The 24,521-nt window shown below is 41.1% G+C and overlaps 1 protein-coding gene and 1 long non-coding RNA gene across 2 annotated transcripts in view; both read left to right on the top strand.

Moving 5' to 3' along the window:
• Positions 1–205: 205 nt before the first annotated feature.
• LOC133613224 (uncharacterized) lies at positions 206–694 on the top strand. Its single transcript, XR_012050800.1, has 3 exons — positions 206–290; positions 378–457; positions 583–694. It is a non-coding gene; the product is annotated as an uncharacterized lncRNA (long non-coding RNA).
• A 5,483-nt stretch (positions 695–6,177) lies between these two features.
• map3k13 (mitogen-activated protein kinase kinase kinase 13) overlaps positions 6,178–24,521 on the top strand; it is a 63,465-nt gene continuing 45,121 nt past the window's right edge. Inside the window, exons 1-2 of the mRNA XM_061971493.1 lie at positions 6,178–6,281; positions 17,707–17,889. The gene's annotated coding sequence lies outside the window, so the exon portion shown is untranslated. The remainder of the gene's footprint in view (positions 6,282–17,706; positions 17,890–24,521) is intronic.

Below are 24,521 nucleotides of genomic sequence, written 5' to 3'. Positions count from 1 at the left end.
ACTGAAGCTTCCTAAAATAGTTTGTATCTTCAAGCATTGAATTGACCATATTTAATTGTATGTGTATTATTTCATTTATGATCATCAAGTATTTTGAGATGACACTTTTTATCCCTCCTTACAGCTTCTGTGGGAGATGAAGGAGCAATTCCTTGTAGAAGCTGATCGCAGAATGATCACAGAGCTGGATCGAATGGCAACAAAGACGGTTCAAAGAGCATCTATGTGTGACCTAAAGGACTGCTGCCAGAGGGCAATCAATGCCTGCCTGGATGATTCAGTAAGACGAGGTCTCTAGGCCTATATGTGTATCTATAGGAGCCACAATCTGTATTTCTGAAAACAAAAAATATTACAGGATATTTGTATTTCCTCAGGACTCATTAGGGATGCAGCAATTCTACTGCTGCCTTCCATTTTCAGAGAGGACTCATCCTTTCTATACACTCTACTGGAGGTAAATACTGCATTTAAGGTCAAGATTTAGGAATTGGTACTATCCATATTATGGCAACATTGAGTCATTTTGCTGTTTTCACGGCAGGTTTTATTTACTGACATGTATCTGTTTTTATTGCATAGGAGCCAAGCGTGCCTACTCCAGCAATCATGCTCCATAACACACACGAGGGGAACCCTTTGCAGGCACAAAGGATAACCCTATACCTGGATGGTATACAGGTTTTGACTGAGGACAACAGCATGGACATATCATATGCTATGAGTGCATTAATGTCACTCTATTTTGTTTTTGCTGTCCAGTACCCAAAGGAACTGAGAAAAACTCTTATTTTCATTGAAAGATTTGTGTTGGGGATCAAGGACCACAGTGTTGTACCCATTTCAGTGAAGAGACTATACAACTGTGTCGGAAGTGGGGAGTAGTGAGTAGATGTGTTGCAGCATGGGATTTCATGCTTTATGTTCTTGTTAATGGTCAAATTCCTGCTGCTGCCCTTTGTTTGTACATATTGATTAAAAAAATATCCCTTATTTAATACATATTTTGGACCAATACATTTTGTTTGATTTTGGCATAGTGATGTCTCTAGATTTCCATTATTGTTACAATACGTAACATTTTGAGTACTTATTACATAACACTGAAAAGTATTTCAACATTATTTAAATCAATGTGAAAACTTTGTGGGATTCCCTCACTTTCTCATGATTCTGTTCCACTGTCACAATTAGTACATACAGTATGTACACTGATTCTTTTCATTGGACCATGCATTATTTTATTGTTTGTAGATAGCTTATAATAAGGCACAGTAAATGCAGTAAGTGCACCTTGGATTGATTGAACTAAAACTATTTTGTGTCTCTTTCTGCCATGTCACCATTGCTGGAGATTTATTTACACAAATTCACCTACTGAGGACAGCACGATGTGTCTGGCCTGTCATGTTGCTGATTCCACTGGACCTATGCTGACTTTTGACCTGTTCTCCCCTGGGACCTACACAGCCTCTCCTGTTTTGTTGGACTATCTTTAAATAAATGTTTTTCTCATTAAAATGTTTTGAATGTTTGTTCAATGTCAACATGATAAATGACCACAATATAATATGAACTAAACTGATCTGTAGAATACAATATGGTTCTTTATAGAACCCTCAGAAGACAAGACGGTTATCGGTGAAAACCTTTGAAAAGGGATGCTTTTAGAACCCCCTGTGTCAGGTCTAGATGAAACCCTTGAAACATGAAAGAGTTCTTAGTGGAACTCCCTATGTGGGTTCTAGATGAAACCCTTGAAACATGAAAGGGTTCTTAGTGGAACTCCCTGCATGGGTTCTAGATGAAACCCTTGACAAACGAAAGGGTTCTTAGTGGAACTCCCTGTGTGGGTTCTAGATGAAACCCTTGAAATACGAAAGGGTTCTTAGTGGAACTCCCTGCGTGGGTTCTAGATGAAACCCTTGACAAATGAAAGGGTTCTTAGTGGAACTCCCTGTGTGGGTTCTAGATGAAACCCTTGAAATACGAAAGGGTTCTTAGTGGAACTCCCTGCGTGGGTTCTAGATGAAACCCTTGAAAAATAAAAGGGTTCTTAGTGGAACTCCCTGTGTGGGTTCTAGATGAAACCCTTGAAACATGAAAGGGTTCTTAGTGGAACTCCCTGCGTGGGTTCTTTGTAGAACCTCTCATGGGGGGTTCTGGGTGGAACCTTACACACACAGTTCTAGGTATAACCCTTCATGTTGGGTTCTAGGTAGAACCCTCCAAAAGAGTTCCAGGTGGAACCTTTATAAAAAGGTTCTACCTAGAGCCAAAAAGGGTTCTCCTATGAGGACGAGCCGAAGAACCTTATATGGTTCTACTTAGCACTTTTATTTCTAAGAGTGTAGAAGAGGTCAGTATCGTTCACACCATATTTTTGTTTACACATCAAAAAATGTTATTAAACAGGATAAACACTGTATTTATTCTATATTGGGGAAATGCAATTGTTAGTTTGTGACATGTACTACAGCATAAACAGGACAACAGTAAACAAGACAAAATGTAATAAAACAAATGGAATGAAAGAGTAAACAAAGGTGGTAAAATACAGGAAACAAATGAATACAGGGAAAGTAGGAAAATAGAATAACACCACCAAATAATAATAAATAAATACATAAAAGTATTATTATAAATTGATTAAATATTATTTGATTTATTATTCAAATGTATCTGTTTAAAAATTGTATAAATGAATGGACTTAAATGTGATAGTATTGTACTCTGAGCTTTAACACACGGTACAGGAGTCAACTTTTTATATTTGTGTGAATGCGCCAAAGCATTCACACATGGTTTTCTCCACCAAAATTATTCCGTTTATTCTAATTCTCCTTCTCTACCTTCCACATTTTTCATCTGATTTAAACCTTCTAACTTCAAACTGTTCAGCCTATTCGGGAATTCCAAAAATGGAATTTCCCATTCAAAATGAATTGGACATTTTTCAAACTTCCACCATTTCCACATTTTTCAAGCGATTCAAACCATTCCACCTTCAACATATTCCACTTATCCTGGACATTTTCAAGATAAAATTCCCAGAATTCTCGTTTTTTCAAACCCTTTTTTCAACCTTTTTTCTGTCGACAACTACTTCCACATTTTTCAACCTACTTCAACCATTCCACATTCAAAACATTCCTCTTACTCAGGACAAAATCTAAGTTGAACTGGAAAAATTCCCGGTTTTCCCAAAATTCCAGGAATTCCTTAATACCATTGCTCAATTAAAAATGTTACTACTTCAACATTTCTCAACTGATTTGAAAAACTCCTCATTCAGAACATTCAAATGTTTTAGCATTTTCAAAATAAATTCCCGTTTTTCCAGAAATTACCAAATTTCCATGAAATTCCCATTGAAATGACTGGGACATTTTTCAAAGATCCACAACTTCCACATTTTTCATCCGATTCACACCTTTCCAACTTCAAAATATTCAGCCTGCTTAGGAATTGGGTGCTCCCTTTCAACAATTCTAAAAAAAATGCCCGAATTTCCTACAATTCCCAGTATTTAGGGACATTTTCCCCATTCAAAATGAATTATCCATTTTTCAAACTTTCACAATTCCACATTTGTCAACCATTTTTCAATTCATCTTGGAAATTCAAACAACCATTTTCCCGTGTTCAACAAATTTCCAGGAATTCCTGTTTTTTTTCTAACCTTAATTCCAACCTTTTTTTAGTGCGATGACTCCTTTCACATTTTTCAACCCATTTCAACCACCGTCAAAACATTCTTCTTAGTCAGGACCAAAAAGCAAGTTGGTTTTAAGAAACCTGAAAAATTCCCGTTTTTTCCCGAATTTCCGTAATACAATTTCTCAATTAAAAAACTGTTACTACTTCAACGTTTCTTGACTGATTTAAACAATTCCAACACCTGCAATTCAGCTCATTCAGAACATTCATGCTCTTAATCATTTTCAAAAAAAAAAAATCCAGCTTTTCCCCAAATTTCCAGGAAGTTCCCATTGAAATGAATGGGACATTTTTCAAAGTTCCACCACTCCCACATTTGTCATCCGATTCACACCTTTCCAACTTCAAAATATTCAGCCTGTTCAGGAATTGTGTGCTCTTGTTCAACAATTCTAAAACAAATTCCCGGATTTCCTAGAATTCCCAGTATTTAGGGTCATTTTCCCCATTAAAACGAATTATACATTTTTCAAACGTCCACAATTCCCACATTTTTCAACCGATTCAAACCATTCCACCTTCAACGCAATCAATTCACCCTGGAAATTCAAACAACCATTTTTCCACGTTCAACAAATTTCCAGGAATTCCTGATTTTTTTCTAACCTTATTTCCAACCTTTTTTAGTGCGATGACTCCTTTCACATTTTTCAACCCATTTCAACCGCTCCACCGTAAGGACAAAAAACAACTTGATTTAAGAAACCTGAAAAATTCCCGGTTTTTCCCAAAATTCCATAATACAATTCCTCAATTTAAAAACTGTTACTACTCCAACGTTTCTTGACCGATTTAAACAATTCCATCACCAACCAATTCAGCTCATTCAGTACATTCATGCTCTTAATCATTTTCCCAAAAAAATCCTGCTTTTCCCCAAATTTCCAGGAAGTTCCCAATTAAATGAATGGGACATTTTTCCAAGTTGCACAATTCCCACATTTTCCAACCTATTCCAACCATTCCAGCATCAACACATTCCACTCATCCTGGACATTCAAACTAACACTTTCCCAAATTCCAAACCAAATTCAGGTTTTCCTGGAAATTCGAACTCTTCAACATTAAAACCATTCCAACGGTCAAGTTATTCTTACCTATAGCTCGGTTGGTAGAGTGGCCGTGCCAGCAACTTGAGGGTTACAGGTTCGATCCCCGCTTCCGCCGTCCGAGTCACTGTCGTTGTGTCCTTGGGCAAGACACTTTACCCACCTGCTCCCAGTGCCACCCACACTGGTTTAAATGTAACTTAGATATTGGGTTTCACTATGTAAAAGCGCTTTGAGTCACTAGAGAAAAGCGCTATATAGATATAATTCACTTCACTACATTCTGTCAGCATTGGAGGATCCACACGCAATTACCATGAATTGATTAACGTGGACCCCAACTTAAACAAGTTGAAAAACGTATTTGGGTGTTACCATTTAGTGGTCAATTGTACAGAATATGTACTGTACTGTGCAATCTACTAATAAAAATCTCAGTCAATCAATCAAAAAATTCCTTCAGGAAATTCCTCGTCTAGTTTTGTTTAGCCCAGTGGTTCTTAACCTGGGTTCAATTGAACCCCAGGGGTTCAGTGAGTCGGGCTCAGGGGTTCGGCGGAGGTCAAAACACACCTGACTCATCGTGGGAATAAAAACTTCTCCCTATCGGCGTATTGCAGATACGACAACAGCAGAAGTCAGACTGATTTACAGGTGTGTAATTTGTTGTGAGTTTATGCACTGTGTTGGTTTTGTTCTTTGAACAAGGTGATGTTCATGCACGGTTCATTTTGTGCACCAGTAAAAAACATGGTAACACTTTAGTATGGGGAACATATTCACCATTAATTAGTTGTTTGTTAACATGCAAATTAGTAACATATTGGCTCTTAACTAGTCATTATTAAGTACTTATTAATGCCTTATTCGGCATGACCTTATTATAACCCTAGCCCTCTAACCCTGGCCCTAACCCTCTAACCCTAACCCTAACCAAATAACTCTAAATGAAGTATTCGTTACTTAGAATATGTTCCCCTTGTGTCCAAAAAACTCTAAATTAAGTCTTTGTTACTTAGAATATGTTCCCCATACTAAAGTGTTACCAAAAACATATAATAACTTTGTCTTGAATATGAAACTGGTGGGGTTCGGTACCTCCAACAAGGTTAAGAACCACTGGTTTAGCCTATTTTGAAAATGTCCACACCTACTTTTCTTTTTAAATAACACAAACATTGATGAAAAAAATTCACATCATACCTTTATATTTTATTGCACGCATTTAAAAAGGGATACGAACCAGGGTCAAGATCTTAACGACCAGCAGAAGTGCAGAAATCCGACAGAAAACTGGTTTCAGATTTTTCGTTACAAGAGAAAGATTCCGCCTCTGAATAGTCGATCTTCGGTGACGTGAACTCCAGGGTCTATTTACAGGTGCACAGAGTATAGAGTCCGGAAGTGACGACATCAGCTCCGTCGCCGCCGCGGATTGGTCAGTAAATAGATGGTCTGAGAAGGAGCGAGAGAGCCGACCGACATCTCGCAACCATCCGTCGGGGACAAACGGTAAAGGAAAACACGTTTATTTGTATCGTATTAACAAAAACATCACATTAAATGTTAACTATGAGACGTTCACACTCGATGAACGTGGAGTTGTTTTTACCCGGCACGAGGGTGGCTGTGAATTAGCCGCGCGTTTCCTTCAGAAACACCGATAGTCAACTATACCGATTAAACTAGTCACTAAATAGTCCCGTTAGCTTTTATATGCACGAATAAACATGTGTGCTTTTATTCTGTTGAATGAGCTGATAAAGCGTCTTGAGCGAACAAAAGCTTTAAAAGGGTTAGAGTTCTTATTCGCTTTCATTATGTAACCGAGTGTTTCTACGTAAAAGCCACATAGTGAGGTTTTTTTGCTTGTTTGCTGTTCAGTTTCAGTTTATTTTCGAACATGCACACGATGCAATGTAAGGCATCACATATTTCCAGTTGTTTCATTACAGCACGTCCGAAAAGGAGTAGGAAGAAGCAGAGCTTATTTAATCCCACCCCTTTTCATTCCATAGCAATTGTATCCTATTTCCTTGTTCTCTGTAACAGAACAGTGAACAAATAAATAATAAACAAATAATATACCATAGTAAGTAAACAAATATTAAACACATAAATAATCTTTGTCTCATGTGACTTGTCCAGGGTGTACCCCGGCTTCCGCCCGAATGCAGCCGAGATAGGCTCCAGCACCCCCCCCCCCCCCCCCCCCGCAACCCCAAAAGGGACAAGCGGTAGAAATGGATGGATGGATGGATCAATAAAAACAAATTAAAAAGGGTTTAAGATATTCATCATAATTCTTGGTCTGTGTACTTTGTTAAGTTAAAGTACCCATGATCCCATGATTGTCACACACATACTAGGTGTGGCGAAATTATTCTCTGCATTTGACCCATCACCCTTGATCACCCCCTGGGAGGTGAGGGGAGCAGTGAGCAGCAGCGGTGGCCGCGCCCGGGAATCATTTTTGGTGATTTAACCCCCAATTCCAACCCTTGATGCTGAGTGCCAAGTCTTTGGTATTACTCGGCCGGGGTTTGAACTCACGTGAACACTTGTAGTTTGAATAGTCTCTTAAACTGAATCATATCGGTGCTTTGTTTGATTTCTTTGGTTAATCCGTTCCACAATTTAATTCCACATGCTGATATACTAGATGCATTAAACAATGTAACAAGGTTTTCCACAATAAATCAACTCAAGTTATAGAAAAAAGTGCCAACATGGCACTGCCATATTTATTATTGAAGTCACAAAGTGCATTTTTCTTTTTTAACATACCTCAAAACAGCAGCTTGGAATTTGGGATATGCTCTCCCTGAGAGAGCATGAGGAGGTTGAGGTGGGTGGGGTTGATGTGGGGGGTTAGAGGGTAGCGGGGGGTGTATATTGTAGCGTCCCGGAAGAGTTAGTGCTGCAAGGGGTTCTGGGTATTTGTTCTGTTGTGTTTATGTTGTGTTACGGTGCGGATGTTCTCCCGAAATGTGTTCGTCATTCTTGTTTGGTGTGGGTTCACAGTGTGGCACATATTTGTAACAGTGTTAAAGTTGTTTGTACGGCCACCCTCAGTGTGACCTGTATGGCTGTTGACCAAGTATGAATGGCATTCACTTGTGTGTGTGAAAAGCCGTAGATATTATGTGACTGGGCCGGCATGCCAAGGCAGTGCCTTTAAGGTTTATTGGCGCTCTGTACTTCTCCCTACGTCCGTGTACACAGCGGCGTTTTAAAAAGTCATAGATTTTACTTTTTGAAACCGATACCGATAATTTTGAATCGATACCGATAATTTCCGATATTACATTTTAAAGCATTTATCGGCCGATAATATCGGCAGTCCGATATTATCGGACATCCCTAGTTCTAAGTGTTGTACGAGCATACAAATGTTTTAAATTAAATTTTCCTCTAAGGTTATATTTCTCCTTTTTTGTTGAGAAGAATTGTTGTACATTCTTGGTGAGGTTGCATTTCATGGTTTAACTTTGCACCTACAGCCATGGTTGTTTCCTTGTTGTTGCACCCGCCGTTACGAATATGCATGTTTTCCCACGTCTTTTTCAAAATATAGAATAGAAAATACTTTATTGATCCCTCGGGGAAATTCAGCACCACAGTTCGCTCACAATAGACAAGAATATTAATATATATATTATTATATATATTGTAACTATAGATGTCCACGTGTATGTGCTGAAAGCTTAATTTATGATTGCTTCCTTTTAGAAAAACTTAACTCTTTGAAGTTACAAGATAAAATACAAATAATAACAAGATAATACTTAAATGGGAAATACTAAACATTAAAAGTATATCAAACAAACCTTTAACGAAGTGATCACTGCCAACTTGTGCGTTCTTCGACTGTGCTCCTTTGGTCTGTAGTGCGTGCCTTTCACCTTCTTGATTACTTCTTGAGGAACACGGAAGAAACTTTTATCTTTTTCACGATTTGAACGGTTCTAGCAGCCTAATTCAATGCAAAAGGGCTGGGCAAAAAGGCAAAATGCCAAAATGCCGCCCAGAATGCTATGGCAACAGACGCTCGCTGGCCCACCACTTCGAGCCTCGCATAGTTAATGTGTTAATGTCATGTGACGTCACGTGAATGCAACCTATAGGTAAGAAAAGTTAGTGTTGCATCATACTGTATGTCCACTTTAAGTAACATTTGAACATTCTCATACAAGCATGACAAGAAGTTAATCACTGCGGTATTGATACTAGGGCTGGCGATATGGACGGAAAAGTATATCTCGATATATTTTTACTTAAACTTGATATTTGATATATATCTCAATATATTTTCCGGTGAAAGTATTCATATAAAGATATTCATTTTTGAGCGAGATTCACTGAAACTGTCAGTGGCACTTTTTTTTAACCCAGTTAGTCAAGATGGGTATTAACAGCACAGAAAAGAAACTGTTTGAGTAGCACAGAATTACATAACATAAATAAAATTATCCATCTATGATCTTCCTCACTTCGGCATACATTTTTGGCAGCATATCTCGTACGAAATACAGTTTTGATTTGGGTTTACATGGTAAACAACTCAAATGAATGTTTTATCCAGACGCATACATTTGTCCGACTGTGGCCAAGTAGACGGATTGTGGATTTCCTGGATGTCGTCTACATCGCTAAAAGAAAAATCTAAAGAAGAGAATCCCTCTGCCATCTTCCACTAATTTTTTTAATAAATAAATCGCCCACTTGAAAATTCCCTCTTCTCTTCTACGACTTTCTCATTGTCATTTGGGATGTCTGTTGTGATTTCCTTTCCTGGTTCCATGACCTCTGATTGGCCTAATCTCATTCTCAACCAATCGTAACTCATCATAGTAAACAACCAACCAATCATGGATGTTTTTTATATGTGCAAGCACGACAAATAAGCGATGTTTAGCCATATCAATATTACGATAATTAATTATTTAATATCTTGTTAAAAATTTATCGAGATATCTTACAAACTTGATATATTGCCCAGCCCTAATTGATACGCTTAAATAATATGACACTAGTCACTTCAGTGACTAATGGCAAGGATGTACGGTCTTCTTCATGTGTCTCAGTAATCACATTTTTACAACATTAATTGTACCACAAGGGTTAAATGAAGTAACCAAAAATGTAGTGTTAAAAAAATGGATAAATAAAACGCTGTACTTTTAATGTCAATAACACGTTGATTGGCAACACTAAATTGGCCCTAGTGTGTGAATGTGCGTGTGAATGTTGTCTGTCTATCTGTGTTGGCCCTGCGATGAGGTGGCGACTTGTCCAGGGTGTACGCCGCCTTCTGCCCGAATGCAGCTGAGATAGGCTCCAGCACACCCCGCGACCCCGAGAGGGACAATCGGTAGAAAATGGATGGATGGATGAATGGAACACGTGGCGACATGTACTATATTGCAAATAGTTACTATGTGGTTAACCAGCCATGCAGCAAACGTTTTCCACTGAGGGCCAGATTGTGCTAGTCCTCATTGTTTTATTATTCATTGTGCAAAAATCAATTCAAAAGTACTTGAAGACCAAGCTTACACTCTGCTTTGTGTAATGATAGCTTCTTATCTGATCAACATTTCTACTTTATGGTTTTGTGTAACCTTTTTAGCCAAGTTTTTTCCCAAAAGTTTCGGTAGGTTTACAAATTGTACAAACGCTGTATTTTGCGTAATAATGTTTATCTCTGTTTGCATCATTGTAATATTCTTCTAAGGCTTTCTGAAGTTGTGTAGTTTGATTAAATATCCTTCATTTGTGACCAGCTGCCAGCCATCCGCTCATCTCCCCGCCCCCTTATCATGACGCTGTAATGTCATAACGCATCTCCTGTTTTGGCTGTTTGTCCTCTCCATCGTATGTAAGCAGTCAGCAGCATGTGTCTCATGTGTGTATGACTGCTGGATGCAGTGCACTGTCAGGATTGCGTTCCATCTCTCACTGCAGCCGAGCAAGTGTGTACGTGTGTCAGACTGCTTGGGCTTGTCAGCTTGTGTGCCCCAGTTACAGGTCAACAGCAATTAGACCATGGGTGTCAAATGTACGGCCCACGGGGCCGGATCAGGCCCGTAAACAGGTTTTATCCGGTTCGTGTGACGAGTTTGACATGTATTAAAATGAGCTGTTTTTTTTTTTTTTTTACGGAATAAACTGCTGTTCTAAATGTGTCCACTGGATGTCACAATAGCAATTCTGTTGTGATTGTAACCTCGACCCACCCTCCATCCATCCATCTTCTTCCACTTATCCGAGGTCGGGTCGCGGGGGCAGCAGCCTAAGCAGGGAAGCCCAGACTTCCCTCTCCCCAGCCACTTCGTCCAGCTCTTCCCGGGGGATCCCAAGGCGTTCCCAGGCCAGCTGGGAGACATAGTCTTCCCAACGTGTCCTGGGTCTTCCCTGTGGCCTCCTACCGGTCGGACATGCCCTAAACACCTCCCTCGGGAGGCGTTCGGGTGGCATCCTGACCAGATGTCCTCATTTCGGCCGCTTGTACCCGTGATTTTGTCCTTTCGGTCGTAACCCAAAGCTCATGACCAGTATATGTATATGTATACTTTATATTAGAGGCGGGAGAAATTATTTATTTTTTAATTAATCGTAATTCGGACATGGAAGATAATAAAATCAATTATTAAAAGTCAATAATCGATTTAGTTATTGTTAATAATGTAATGCAGACAGTTTTAAAATGTAGCTGAGATCTGACCAGCTCGTTTATTATAGGGCACTTATGTTCCAGTTTTGCACACATTTAATATCCATCCATCCATTTCCTACCGCTTGTCCTTCTCGGGGTTGCGGGGGGTGCTGGAGCCTATCCCAGCTGCACTCATGCGGAAGGTGGGGTACACCCTAGATGAGTCACCACCTCATCACAGGGCCAACACAGATAGACAGACAACATTCACATTTTTATGCAATCAAACATAATAAATGTAATGGGAATTAATTTAACTTTCTTATTACAAATGCACTGTTTTTAAATGTTGCAAGTGATAAACGCTTATTTTGTGAAACGAAAAAAAATCTACAACTGCATCAATATACAAAGATGCGTCAATAATCGATTTTTAATCGAATCGTAGCTCCTCGATTGTAATCATAATCAATTGAATCCTGAGGTGCCCAAAGATTCCCACCTCTACTTTTTATTATCATACAGTATGTATATTCCATCCATCCATCCATCTTCTTCCGCTTATCCGAGGTCGGGTCGCGGGGGCAGCAGCTTAAGCAGGGAAGCCCAGACTTCCCTCTCCCCAGCCACTTCGTCAAGCTCTTCCTGTGGGACCCCGAGGCGTTCCCAGGCCAGCCGGGAGACATAGTCTTCCCAACGTGTCCTGGGTCTTCCCCGCGGCCTCCTACTGGTGGGACGTGCCCTAAACACCTCCCTAGGGAGGCGTTCGGGTGGCATCCTGACCAGATGCCCGAACCACCTCATCTGGCTCCTCTCGATGTGGAGGAGCAGCGGCTTTACTTTGAGCTCCTCCCGGATGGCAGAGCTTCTCACCCTATCTCTAAGGGAGAGCCCCGCCACCCGGCGGAGGAAACTCATTTCGGCCGCTTGTACCCGTGATCTTGTCCTTTCGGTCATAACCCAAAGCTCATGACCATAGGTGAGGATGGGAACGTAGATCGACCGGTAAATTGAGAGCTTTGCCTTCCGGCTCAGCTCCTTCTTCACCACAACGGATCGATACAGCGTCCGCATTACTGAAGACGCCGCACCGATCCGCCTGTCGATCTCACGATCCACTCTTCCCCCACTCGTGAACAAGACTCCGAGGTACTTGAACTCCTCCACTTAGGGCAAGATCTCCTCCCCAACCCGGAGATGGCACTCCACCCTTTTCCGGGCGAGAACCATGGACTCGGACTTGGAGGTGCTGATTCTCATCCCAGTCGCTTCACACTCAGCTGCGAACCGATCCAGTGAGAGCTGAAGATCCTGGCCAGATGAAGCCATCAGGACCACATCATCTGCAAAAAGCAGAGACCTAATCCTGCAGCCACCAAACCAGATCCCCTCAACGCCTTGACTGCGCCTAGAAATTCTGTCCATAAAAGTTATGAACAGAATCGGTGACAAAGGGCAGCCTTGGCGGAGTCCAACCCTCACTGGAAACGTGTCCGACTTACTACCGGCAATGCGGACCAAGCTCTGGCACTGATCATACAGGGAGCGGACTGCCACAATCAGACAGTCCGATACCCCGTACTCTCTGAGCACTCCCCACAGGACTTCCCGAGGGACACGGTGGAATGCCTTCTCCAAGTCCACAAAACACATGTAGACTGGTTGGGCAAACTCCCATGCACCCTCAAGGACCCTGCCGAGAGTATAGAGCTGGTCCACAGTTCCACGACCAGGACGAAAACCACACTGTTCCTCCTGAATCCGAGGTTCGACTATCCGGCGTAGCCTCCTCTCCAGTACACCTGAATAGACCTTACCGGGAAGGCTGAGGAGTGTGATCCCACGATAGTTAGAACACACCCTCCGGTTCCCCTTCTTAAAGAGAGGAACCACCACCCCGGTCTGCCAATCCAGAGGTACCGCCCCCGATGTCCACGCGATGCTGCAGAGTCTTGTCAACCAAGACAGCCCCACAGCATCCAGAGCCTTAAGGAACTCCGAGCGGATCTCATCTACCCCCGGGGCCTTGCCACCGAGGAGCTTTTTAACTACCTCAGCAACCTCAGCCCCAGAAATAGGAGAGCCCACCACAGACTCCCCAGGCACTGCTTCCTCATAGGAAGACGTGTTGGTGGGATTGAGGAGGTCTTCGAAGTATTCCCTCCACCGATCCACAACATCCGCAGTCGAGGTCAGCAGAACACCATCCTCACCATACACGGAGTTGATAGTGCACTGCTTCCCCTTCCTGAGGCGGCGGATGGTGGACCAGAATTGCTTCGAAGCCGTCCGGAAGTCGTTTTCCATGGCCTCACCGAACTCCTCCCATGTCCGAGTTTTTGCCTCTGCGACCGCTGAAGCCGCACACCGCTTGGCCTGTCGGTACTTGTCCGCTGCCTCAGGAGTCCTATGAGCCAAAAGAACCCGATAGGACTCCTTCTTCAGCTTGACGGCATCCCTCACCGCCGGTGTCCACCAACGGGTTCTAGGATTACCGCCACGACAAGCACCAACTACCTTGCGGCCACAGCTCCAATCAGCCGCCTCGACAATAGAGGCGCGGAACATGGTCCATTCGGACTCAATGTCCAGCACCTCCCTCGTGACATGTTCAAAGTTCTTCCGGAGGTGGGAATTGAAACTCTCTCTGACAGGAGACTCTGCCAGACGTTCCCAGCAAACCCTCACAATGCGTTTGGGCCTGCCAGGTCTGTCCGGCATCCTCCCCCACCATCGCAGCCAACTCACCACCAGGTGGTGATCGGTAGAAAGCTCCGCCCCTCTCTTCACCCGAGTGTCCAAAACATGAGGCCGCAAATCCGATGACACAACTACTAAGTCGATCATGGAACTGCGGCCTAGGGTGTCCTGGTGCCAAGTGCACATATGGACACCCTTATGTTTGAACATGGTGTTTGTTATTGACAATCTGTGACGAGCACAAAAGTCCAATAACAAAACACCACTCGGATTCAGATCCGGGCGGCCATTCTTCCCAATCACGCCTCTCCAGGTTTCACTGTCGCTGCCAACATGAGCATTGAAGTCTCCCAGTAGAACGAGGGAATCACCCGGGGGCGCACTCTCAAGTACTCCCTCGAGTGAATCCAAAAAGGGTGGGTACTCTGAGCTGCGGCTTGGCGCATAAGCGCAAACCACAGTCAGGACCCGTTCCCCCACCCGAAGGCGGAGGGAAGCTACCCTCTCGTCCACTGGGTTGAACTCCAATGTGCAGGCTCTGAGCCGGGGGGAAACAAGAATTGCCACCCCAGCCCGTCGCCTCTCACTGCCGGCAACGCCAGAGTGGAAGAGAGTCCAGCCCCTCTCGAGAGAACTGGTTCCAGAGCCCTTGCTGTGCGTCGAAGTGAGTCCGACTATATCTAGCCGGAACTTCTCCACCTCGCGCACTAGCTCAGGCTCCTTCTCCCCCAGCGAGGTGACGTTCCACGTCCCAAGAGCTAGCTTCTGTAGCCGAGGATCGGACCGCCAAGTGCCCTGCCTTCGGCTGCCGCCCAGCTCACATCGCACCCGACCTCTATGACCCCTGCTATGGGTGGTGAGCCCATTGGAGGGGGGACCCACGTTGCCTCTTCGGGCTGTGCCCGGCCGGGCCCCATGGGGGCAGGCCCGGCCACCAGGCGCTCGCCATCGTGCCCCACCTCCGGGCCTGGCTCCAGAGGGGGGCCCCGGTGACCCGCGTCCGGGCGAGGGAAATCTGGGTTCCTTGTCAGTGTTCCTCATAGAGATCTTCGAGCTGCTCTTTGTCTGATCCCTCACCTAGGACCAGTTTGCCTTGGGAGACCCTACCAGGGGGCATAAAGCCCCCGGACAACATAGCTCCTAGGATCATTGGGACACGCAAACTCCTCTACCACGTTAAGGTGGCAGCTCAGAGAGGAGAGTAAAATCTGTAAAAAAAAAACAAACATTCTAAATCACAGTATGTATATTGTGATTTAGAATGTTTTTTTTTTTTTTTTTTACAGATTTTAAAATGTGTGGCAGCCTTCGCTCTTGAATATTCATTCTTTAAAACATCACTGTTAATTTTAGCTTTACAGATGCCTTGTCAGCTCACTGTGTAATATTTGTTGTGGTACAGTAAAGCTCACAACATATGGTATCAGTTAAAGTACAAATAACTAATTACAGCCCGCTTGAGATAACACTATCATTTTTGATTTTTTTTAAAGAAAAAATGTTTGATATGCAGACTTGATTTATGCCTTTTAATAAAGGTACGGTATGCAACTTGAAAACTGGGGCTCAATGTCCATTAGAGTGAAGAGTGGAATTGCGATTCATTTTTTTTTTTTTTTTTTTTTTTTTTTTTTTTTTTTTTCTTTTTTTTTTTTTTTATGTCCTGTCCAGCTTCTCAGGCAAATCATATAGTTGATGTAGATGCCCATGTCGGCTGTTCAGATTTACTTTACAAAAGAGAAGTGTAGGATACTTCTCTTGTTGCCTTATTTGTATTTGACTTTATTAAATGTATTTATATTATCATTTAGTGCAGCCGGGCCGGAGCAGGAGGGGATAGAAAGAGAAAAAAAAAGAAGACAGAGGGGGAAATTGTGGGGACAAGAGGGGGATTAGACAGAGAGACAAAAACAACAACAGCAAACAACAACAACAATAGAGCAACATCAGCAAATATGACATGTACAAATATGATGGTAAAAGTAATAGCAAATAAGCAGTTAGCGAAAAATAAAAAATAATACAGAAATGACAATGAGCATTATTACACTACAAATGGATCAATACAAATACCAATAGAAATAGCGCTATTGATAATGAACAATACCAATAATTTACCTTTATTATCAACAATACAGTTGTTTAAATGCAACAATACATATACGTAATGATAACTTGAGATACGAAAGAATGCAGAAAAATGGAGGGGGAGAAAGAGAAGCAACCTACATTAACCTTGTAGATTGTTATAGTCACAATAGGTTAAGCTTTGTCAGTGTGCCATGTGTTACACCCAGTTTACCCTAGGGCAACAACGTTAATATATGTTTGATGAAACGTGATTATGTGCATGAGTGTAAGTATGCATATGTACTTGTATATGTACAGAATGTGTATATGTGTTTGTACAATGAATGTATATGTACAGAATGTGTATATGTGTTTGTACAGTGAATGTATATGTACAGTATGTGTATGTGTATGTTTGTATATTGAATGTGCGTGTGGATGTACGAACATTAGGTAGGTAAATATGTACTGTATTTGTGTATGTATGTGGGAGCGTAGGTACCTATGTACGTATGTGAGCATACGTGAATTTGCATGTACAATGCAGTGCGATTCATATTTATTACAATTCAAAGTTTTCAAGCATTGATTTTTTAGAATGTTGTTTTTTAGACCATTTCTGCGCTTACTTGCTGTGCTTATACGTCATTACTCAACAGCCAAGAGGAACTTTTCTAACCTGTTTTGAAAGGGTTTTGTTATCATTTTTATATCCCAAAATATATAGTGATAGGACTGCAACAATTAATCAATGAAATCGAGTAATCGTTTAATGAGTATAATTCATAAACATTTATAAAATCCGGGCCGCATGGAGTGCCCGGAACTTTAAATACGCGGACATAGTTTCCCCACGGCAGCTGCAATAGAGCGCACATGAGTGGTGACGTGTGGGTGCTTTGATCTGTGTGGCGTCAAAAAGCGAAGATTTTTATTTTTATTTTATTAACGCACACAAGTGCAATTTCAATGTTGATAATGTCCATTTATTTTAGAAAAGAATGAAGGTTTTCGCTATCAGAAAATATTTTTTCCTTTATATTACTTCCACCCATCCATTTTCTACCGCTTATCCCCTTGATTATTAAAATAATTTATATCTGCATTGCAGCCCTATATTGCGAGAACCGATTGTGAATTGAATCGTATTGAATGTTGTTGTAAGACGTATATCCCTAGGAAATAGTGCATTTTACATAACAACTGAGGTTTTCCATGTTATTTTTCCTCACATATGACGTATGAATTAAAAATCATCGACTTTGACTGTAACCAACAAAGCCAATGAAGCAAGGCTTGCTTGAAAGGTCCGTTTTATTGTGCATGTTTTTGCATTAGCGGCTGTTAAGAGTGCACCTCAGATAAGTGAACTGTATGTCTTGAATGTACAGCCATTGAAGGTCAGTTGAATGGAAACATCCAAACAATCGTTGGGATGAAGAAGGAGATGTGAGCATGGATGTCTTGTCATCGTCATTCACTCACTTTACGCTCCTATTTCTGCCCCAGGCCCTCATCCCCCTGTATCCCTCCCTTCTCGGGTGGACATCCCTTCTGCACCAGTACAGTCTGAGCTCCATCAGCCTCCACACTGCCATCCTTAGCCTATTATGCCACACACGCGGGACCAGCTTGTCACATCTGTGGCTGCCCACAAAACGCCAATAGTGACATCTCAGCTTGATTAAGAAGGTAAGCAAATTCCATATCCTGCCTCATTGGCTTTTCTCTTTTTGCCAGTGCTCTATTGGACACAATCCAAGACGCTCTGCTGGGCGGCCAATGCCAGGATTGGGAGTTTGTTGGGTAGTGGGTTAAGCCTGAAATCTCTTTATGTTTGGGCAGGAGCTTTACACTTTTGAGCTTAAGGGAGTTGACTTAACTCTGCATTGTCGAAGCCTCCGTGGATGTTAATATTAAAGAGGCTTTGCTTACTATCATCACAACACTTTTTGAAACTGTTGTACTTACTGCGGAAACTCTAAATTCAGATGTCACTTCGATCGTGTGATAACTTGACAAAACATGACCATACAACATTAGCCAGCGTATTGTGCAAAACTTCTTTGTACCCCTTGGAGGGGAACTGCATTTTTTTTTTAATTTTGCCTATCATTCACAATCCTTATGTAAGACAAGTACAAATATGTTTTCTTTTTTTATGCCTTCTAATTAGTAAATAAATGCGAGCAAAAATCTGCTTACAATTTGCTCTATTTGCCTATAAAGCGCTTAAAAAACATCCAAACACCTCCATCAAGGTTTTATATACATACTGTCAGTATATATATATAATGTAGTAGCAGACACATTTATAATAACATGTAATATTTATAGTTTTTGCTCATCTGAAGCATTACGACGTTCGCTTTTTTCTTCGACAAAACACTGATTACTATTCACTGCAGACCTCATGAGAGCCAAGAAACATAATAGAACATCACTGTTACTGGGATGCCGACTGTTAGGATGTTGATATATTCCCGTTTAGAATCAAAATGACTCATGATCCCCATGAGGAAAAATATGTATTTAAAAAAAAAAAGTTAAAGTACCAATGATTGTCACACACACACACTAGGTGTGGTGAAATTAACCTCTGCATTTGACCCATCCCCTTGTAAACCCCCTGGGAGGTGAGGGGAGCAGTGAGCAGCAGCGGTGGCCGCACCCGGGAATCATCTTTGGTGATTTAACCCCCAATTCCAACCCTTTTTGGTGTGTTTTACACCATTTCCAGGTCTAAATTGGATGTCAAAGGTGACCAATTTGTCGTATTATGTTGTCATCCTTCTACTACCAAGGTGAGGGGCATTATTTATTGTCCAGAACTGGGGTCGGTAACCCAAAATGTTAAAAGGGCCATATTGGACCAAAAATTTAAAAATAAATCTGTCTGGAGCCGCAGAAACTTAAAAGCCTTATGCAAGTCTTATAATGAAGGCAACACATGATGAACATTACTATAATAGCGTACTATCAAAATGACTGTGTCGCAGGCTAATATTCAAGCCACAAAATATAAATGGAGTGTTGTTGGCGCTTTTTGGATGGTTATTTAAAGGGCTTCATGGGCAGAATAGAGGACCTCCCGTTAACTCTATTATAAGTGGATTTTTATTCCAATTATTTTACGAGTTAAAATGCATTAAAAAAATACATCAATCTTCTTGTCTTACATAATGATTTCGAAAGATAGGCAACATTCCAAAAAGAAGTGCAGTTCCCCTAAAAGTTACGGTTGTTTTCTTGTTTTTTTACAGCCTCATATGCCTAACAATGATTGATTTATGTTTACTCTTGTATATCAATCAATCAGTCAAAGTTTACTCATATACACCTTAATCACAAATGTCTCAAAGGGCTGTACAAGCCACAACATATTCAGCTTAGATCCCACATCAGGACAAGTATAACTATTAGGAATTGTGTAATGTTACTTAAAACATTGCCTCTACAGTAAGTTAGTAAACGTTTACAGCAGATTGTTTTATATTTCAGTTATATCTCGAGTCAAATCAGGTTTGTATATCTGAACAAATCAGGGATCGACCTGCATCTGTGTACAGGTTGTGTTTGACCTTCGCCTATATTATGGCTAAATCAAAATGCAGTGTAAACACATTGTTAATTTAACCATTTACAAAGTTGTGTCTTACAGCATGCATACATGCACTGCTATTTATGCAAGGGCACGTTGCTTTGAATGTACTGCGCTCTTGTGATGTGTCTACTAGCTGAGCTTCTATAATTACCACAGCCTGCAGCGCCTCATGGGGAGCATATTAATACACACGAGTGGAGAACCGGAGCACATGAGCTCGTAATGCAGGCCGCTCCAGCGTCTTGGCAGTAGTGCTGACATTTGGTGTTTTGACCCGTGCACGTTTGATCGCAGATGATAACACAATCCAATTTGAGTTGATGTGGTGTTAGTAAATGTCTACCAAATGCAGAGTGTGTGCGCCGGGTGCGTGCGTGCGTTGGTGTAGTACCTGTTTCTGATGACTTGCATTGATTGGAATCAGACAGGATTCACTATACTATATAACTTCCACATTTTCGGATTTACATTCTGGAGGAGAAAATAAGTCCTCCTTTCTGCCCAATACCACATGAAAGTAGTTGGTTTTTGGCATCTTATATGTCAATCAATCAATCAATTTATGTTTACTTATATAGCCCTAAATCACGAGTGTCTCAAAGGGCTGCACAAGCCACAACGACTTCCTCGGCTCAGATCCCACATCAGGGCAAGAAAAAACTCAACCCAATGGGATGACAATGAGAAATGTCCAGAAATGTCCAGCTTCCATATTCGTTTTTGTACACTTTACAAGAAATACATAAAAGGCAAACTCAGTAGCTTGCCAGCCTGTGTGCGCTAGCTTTCTGAGACTCTTATTTTGTTAGCGCAGGCAGGATGGAGCAGCACTTTTATTGTGAAGACAGGAACTGTGCGGTCGGTCTTTAGTCTTTTGACAGCAGGTATGGCATAAGAGTCTGTTGAAATAAAAAGTGTCTCTTGCCTTCCTGACGGTCGTTTTTCCCTAGTACTGAGCTTGCAGCAGCCAGCGTCATCTCGCAAGATCCTCGGATGCCGTGAATGTCAATCAAGTGACAAAAGTAACATCAGAGTGAAGATTATCGCTAAATTTTCCGTTTTTTTTTATGTCTGACTGGCGATCGACTGACACACCCTCCGCGATTGACAGGTAGCTAGCGATTGACGTAATGGGCACCCATGATCAAACGAAAAAGGAACGTGGTGTACGCTATTATGTTCTTCTATTCAGGCTCTGGTTATCTCATGTTAATTAAAACAGGCCTTAATTGAAGAGAGACTATCATTTCTATGATTTAAAAATTGTATAAAACTACTTGATTTCCTAACTTTTAATAATAATTAGGAGTGCACAAGAAAATGGAAAGAAAACCGTAGCTTTCTTTGACCACATGGTCATTAAAGTGTTTTGCAGATTGCAGCAACAACACAATCAATCTTGAAATATTGGTACAGAGCAAACTGCTACCGCTGATTAGTTCATCGTACACAACCCTTCCGAAATTATATCACACGAGTTACACAACAACAGTTCAATTAAATGTGGACCACTCATGATACTTCAATTGCAACTACTGCCGTCTTGTGATAACCAAAGGTTGTAACACCGATTTTGTTGACCCGTTGCTAATTTAAAGTTTCCATTTATTTTTTACCTGCAACTGTAAGAAACTTGGCAGGTTAACTGAATAAAGCAGTCAATGACAGCCTTTACGGATTTTTTATATTTATTACATCACTCTGAAATGATGTCAGGATATCGCATTTGTGGCAGAGTACAGTTGAACCTCAGCAGTCAAACATATTCCAATCCTGGACACTCCGATGTGCTCCTGTTTATAATCAAATGTACCAATTTGCCTTTCAGGGTATTCAAGTTGTTCGCTGTCTGCCGTCTTCTTTGCTCAGCACATGTTTGTCTTACCTCTCACACAAGAGAGCAGCTATCAGTAGGACCTTACACAAACAATTACACAACTTGAATACCAAACAGAACACGCATAGTTTTCATCCACCAACAAATGCTTAGTAAATCTCTTGAATGAAATTAGTTTGATGGCTTTCTACAGTTTTCCGCTTTGCCACCTTGCATCCAATTCTATGAATATTTCCTGAGATCAGTAGAGGTGCGGATTGAATGCCAAGGTAGCACAATCTTTATCAGCTTCTCCCACTGTCTACTCTTAACTAAAGATAAAGGAATCATCAAGCGGTGTGGACAGAATCCTCCCTTAGTTATGAACACTCATTGTTATGTAATTTTCTCTCAACACAAATTGGTTAAGCTGTGGTTTGTCAGTGGGCTTTGCATGATAATCTCACAAAACATTATCAGCCTGTCCGACTCGCAGAATATTGTGTGCACAATTCACTCATCCATGACGGGCTTTGTGCGAACAACCAAGAGCGCTTGGCCGACCTCTTTTTATTCATCTATCTACTGAAGTCGTGTCTTTGTGCATAGAGGTCAACAGTCTTTGTCTGTCTGGTTTCAGAAGTTAAAACTATTGTATTCTCGTACATTTACGCTGACTCAAGACCATGTGATTATTGAACTGTGCTACCAACTACTCCAATTTATGACATTGAGTCAGCTAGAATTTATATGAACAATATCAACATTTTATATCATGGTTATTTTGACAAATAACATCAGGGTTATTGTTAATCGTTAATGTTAATTGTGCTCAAAAAGTACTGATGCACACACTGAAATCTTAAAAAAAACAAAAAAAAATTAAATGAACAAACCCACTATTGGACATATTTTGCATGTTTGTTTCTTATGCTTTACTGATAGTGTTTCAGTCTTAGTGTTGTATCTGTTTTAATAGCTAAGCTTTGATTGTTTTAAATATTTCTTTGTATTGTAACACTTTAAGATTTACAGGTATTTAAATGCAAAGTGAGTAACAAATAGAATCATTTTTTTCTGGCAGGCGTTGTGGCGTCCTACTCTATTCAGCATTCCTTGAATGCATCGTTAAACATCTCTGTCAAACTCCTCCGATCGATCATTCTGGTCTAAGAGATCACATCTTGTATGTTCTATGTACACAATTGAATAGCTTAGTTTGCTCAGACAGTAATGTGTTTATACAAGCTTAGATTGGGGTATGTCGTTTCCCAATGAAGAAAGACGTTCACATCTCTTGTAATCAAGTTAGCATTTAGGCTAGCGCCAGTCTGTCCGGGAGTTTATCAAAGTGAGACTATCAAGTAACCGTTTTTTAATAGCTTAAAACGGTAAAACTAACCGTCGAGAGTTTTATCGCGGTTTTCGTTAATACCGTTTATCTTTACATCCCTAAATTCAGCTCACTGTCATACAGGTTGAGCCAAACAGGTGATAATTAAAGCCGTGCTATTGGCTCATTTACAAATTAATAATTATTTTAATGGTGCCACTTATGGGTCATGCTTGGAATTCTTTGGAGGACATGCCAATTTTATAATCATTAGACAAATAGTCAATGACTTAAGGATGAGTTGCTTAGTCCTTAAGACGTTTTGCTTTATCGTCATGTTTTTCAACCAATCTTGCAAAAAAATCCAAGCATGTGCTTGTCACTCCCTTAAAGGTGTGTACCAAATTTTTTGGTGATTGAGCTAAACATCCAGAGATACAGTACTTTTTTTGTTGCGTGCATTGAACTGTGTGAGAAATGTTCAAGTACAGAAACACAGTTGGGGACTCGGTGTGCATGTTTTATTTGGCCAACAGTGGTTCAGAAGTAGAATGTTTTGCTAACACAAACAAATTTGGGCCCACGGGTTGTGCTTGTTTTTGATAATCCTGGCTCTTGTTTAGAAGTGTTGCCAGAAACAAGCGAAAGAAAAACAATTATTTCTTGGATCACTGAGCTGAAGTCTAGTAAGGTAAGGAAGATGTTCGATATTTTTGAGCGACTTGGTTGGATTACAATTGTAGAATAAAGTTTAAATATATTTCTTACTGTTGTTTTTTATTTGTTTATTTCTGTCTGTATTAGCTACTGTGGTGTACAAGAAGTATGTGTGACAAGCTATGCAGGTGTTCTGAGCGCTACATGAAAGTAATAAGGTCAATTCTTTTAGAAATATGGCATCAGTTGGTGCGTCGTTTCCTTCTTCATCTTTATCCCTGATGGTTATTTAGTGCTTAGGAAAACGCATCAGACTTAACCTACAGTATAATGTTTTCCATCATAGCCTTTGCCACCAATCACTAGCTATAATAGCGACATTGACCTCCACGGGCCAGCGTGTTAGTGACTGGCTGATTCCTGATGGCAGTTGGAAAGGTAATCCTGCCTAAGTGATGTGCGCCGAGGACTTTTTCTCTTATTGATGTAGGGGACATAGGAGCTGTCAGTGCTGCTGGTGAAAAAGTAATGAGTGTGTATAACGGGGCAGGGCCAGTGTGGGTTACACTCGAAGGCGAGTCGCACGGAGCCCGGACCACCTGTGTTGTATCAGCGTGCCTCGCTGTGTTGTATTGTAGCTGTGTGCCGTTGATCGTGACAGAACTGAACAGAACAGGAGACTTTGGCCAGTCTGAACATATAGCTGACTCAGATTGAGTTTGGAAAACTTAGAGGCGAGGCTCAGTCACTGTAAAACAAAAAAATAGCTAAAGTAGCATCATATACAGTACAATCATCATAATCATTAACCAGACTGATTGCAGACTAGGTAAATGTGACAGATGTTAAATTCAGCTGAGTTATCATGTCTTAATTACAAAGCACAAATAAACCTATACTGTATGGACAAAAAA

Source organism: Nerophis lumbriciformis, linkage group LG13 (assembly GCF_033978685.3).
Source record: "Nerophis lumbriciformis linkage group LG13, RoL_Nlum_v2.1, whole genome shotgun sequence".
NCBI lineage: Eukaryota > Metazoa > Chordata > Actinopteri > Syngnathiformes > Syngnathidae > Nerophis > Nerophis lumbriciformis.
Note: the sequence above shows the minus strand (reverse complement) of the source record. Positions and strands in the feature narration are given on the sequence as shown.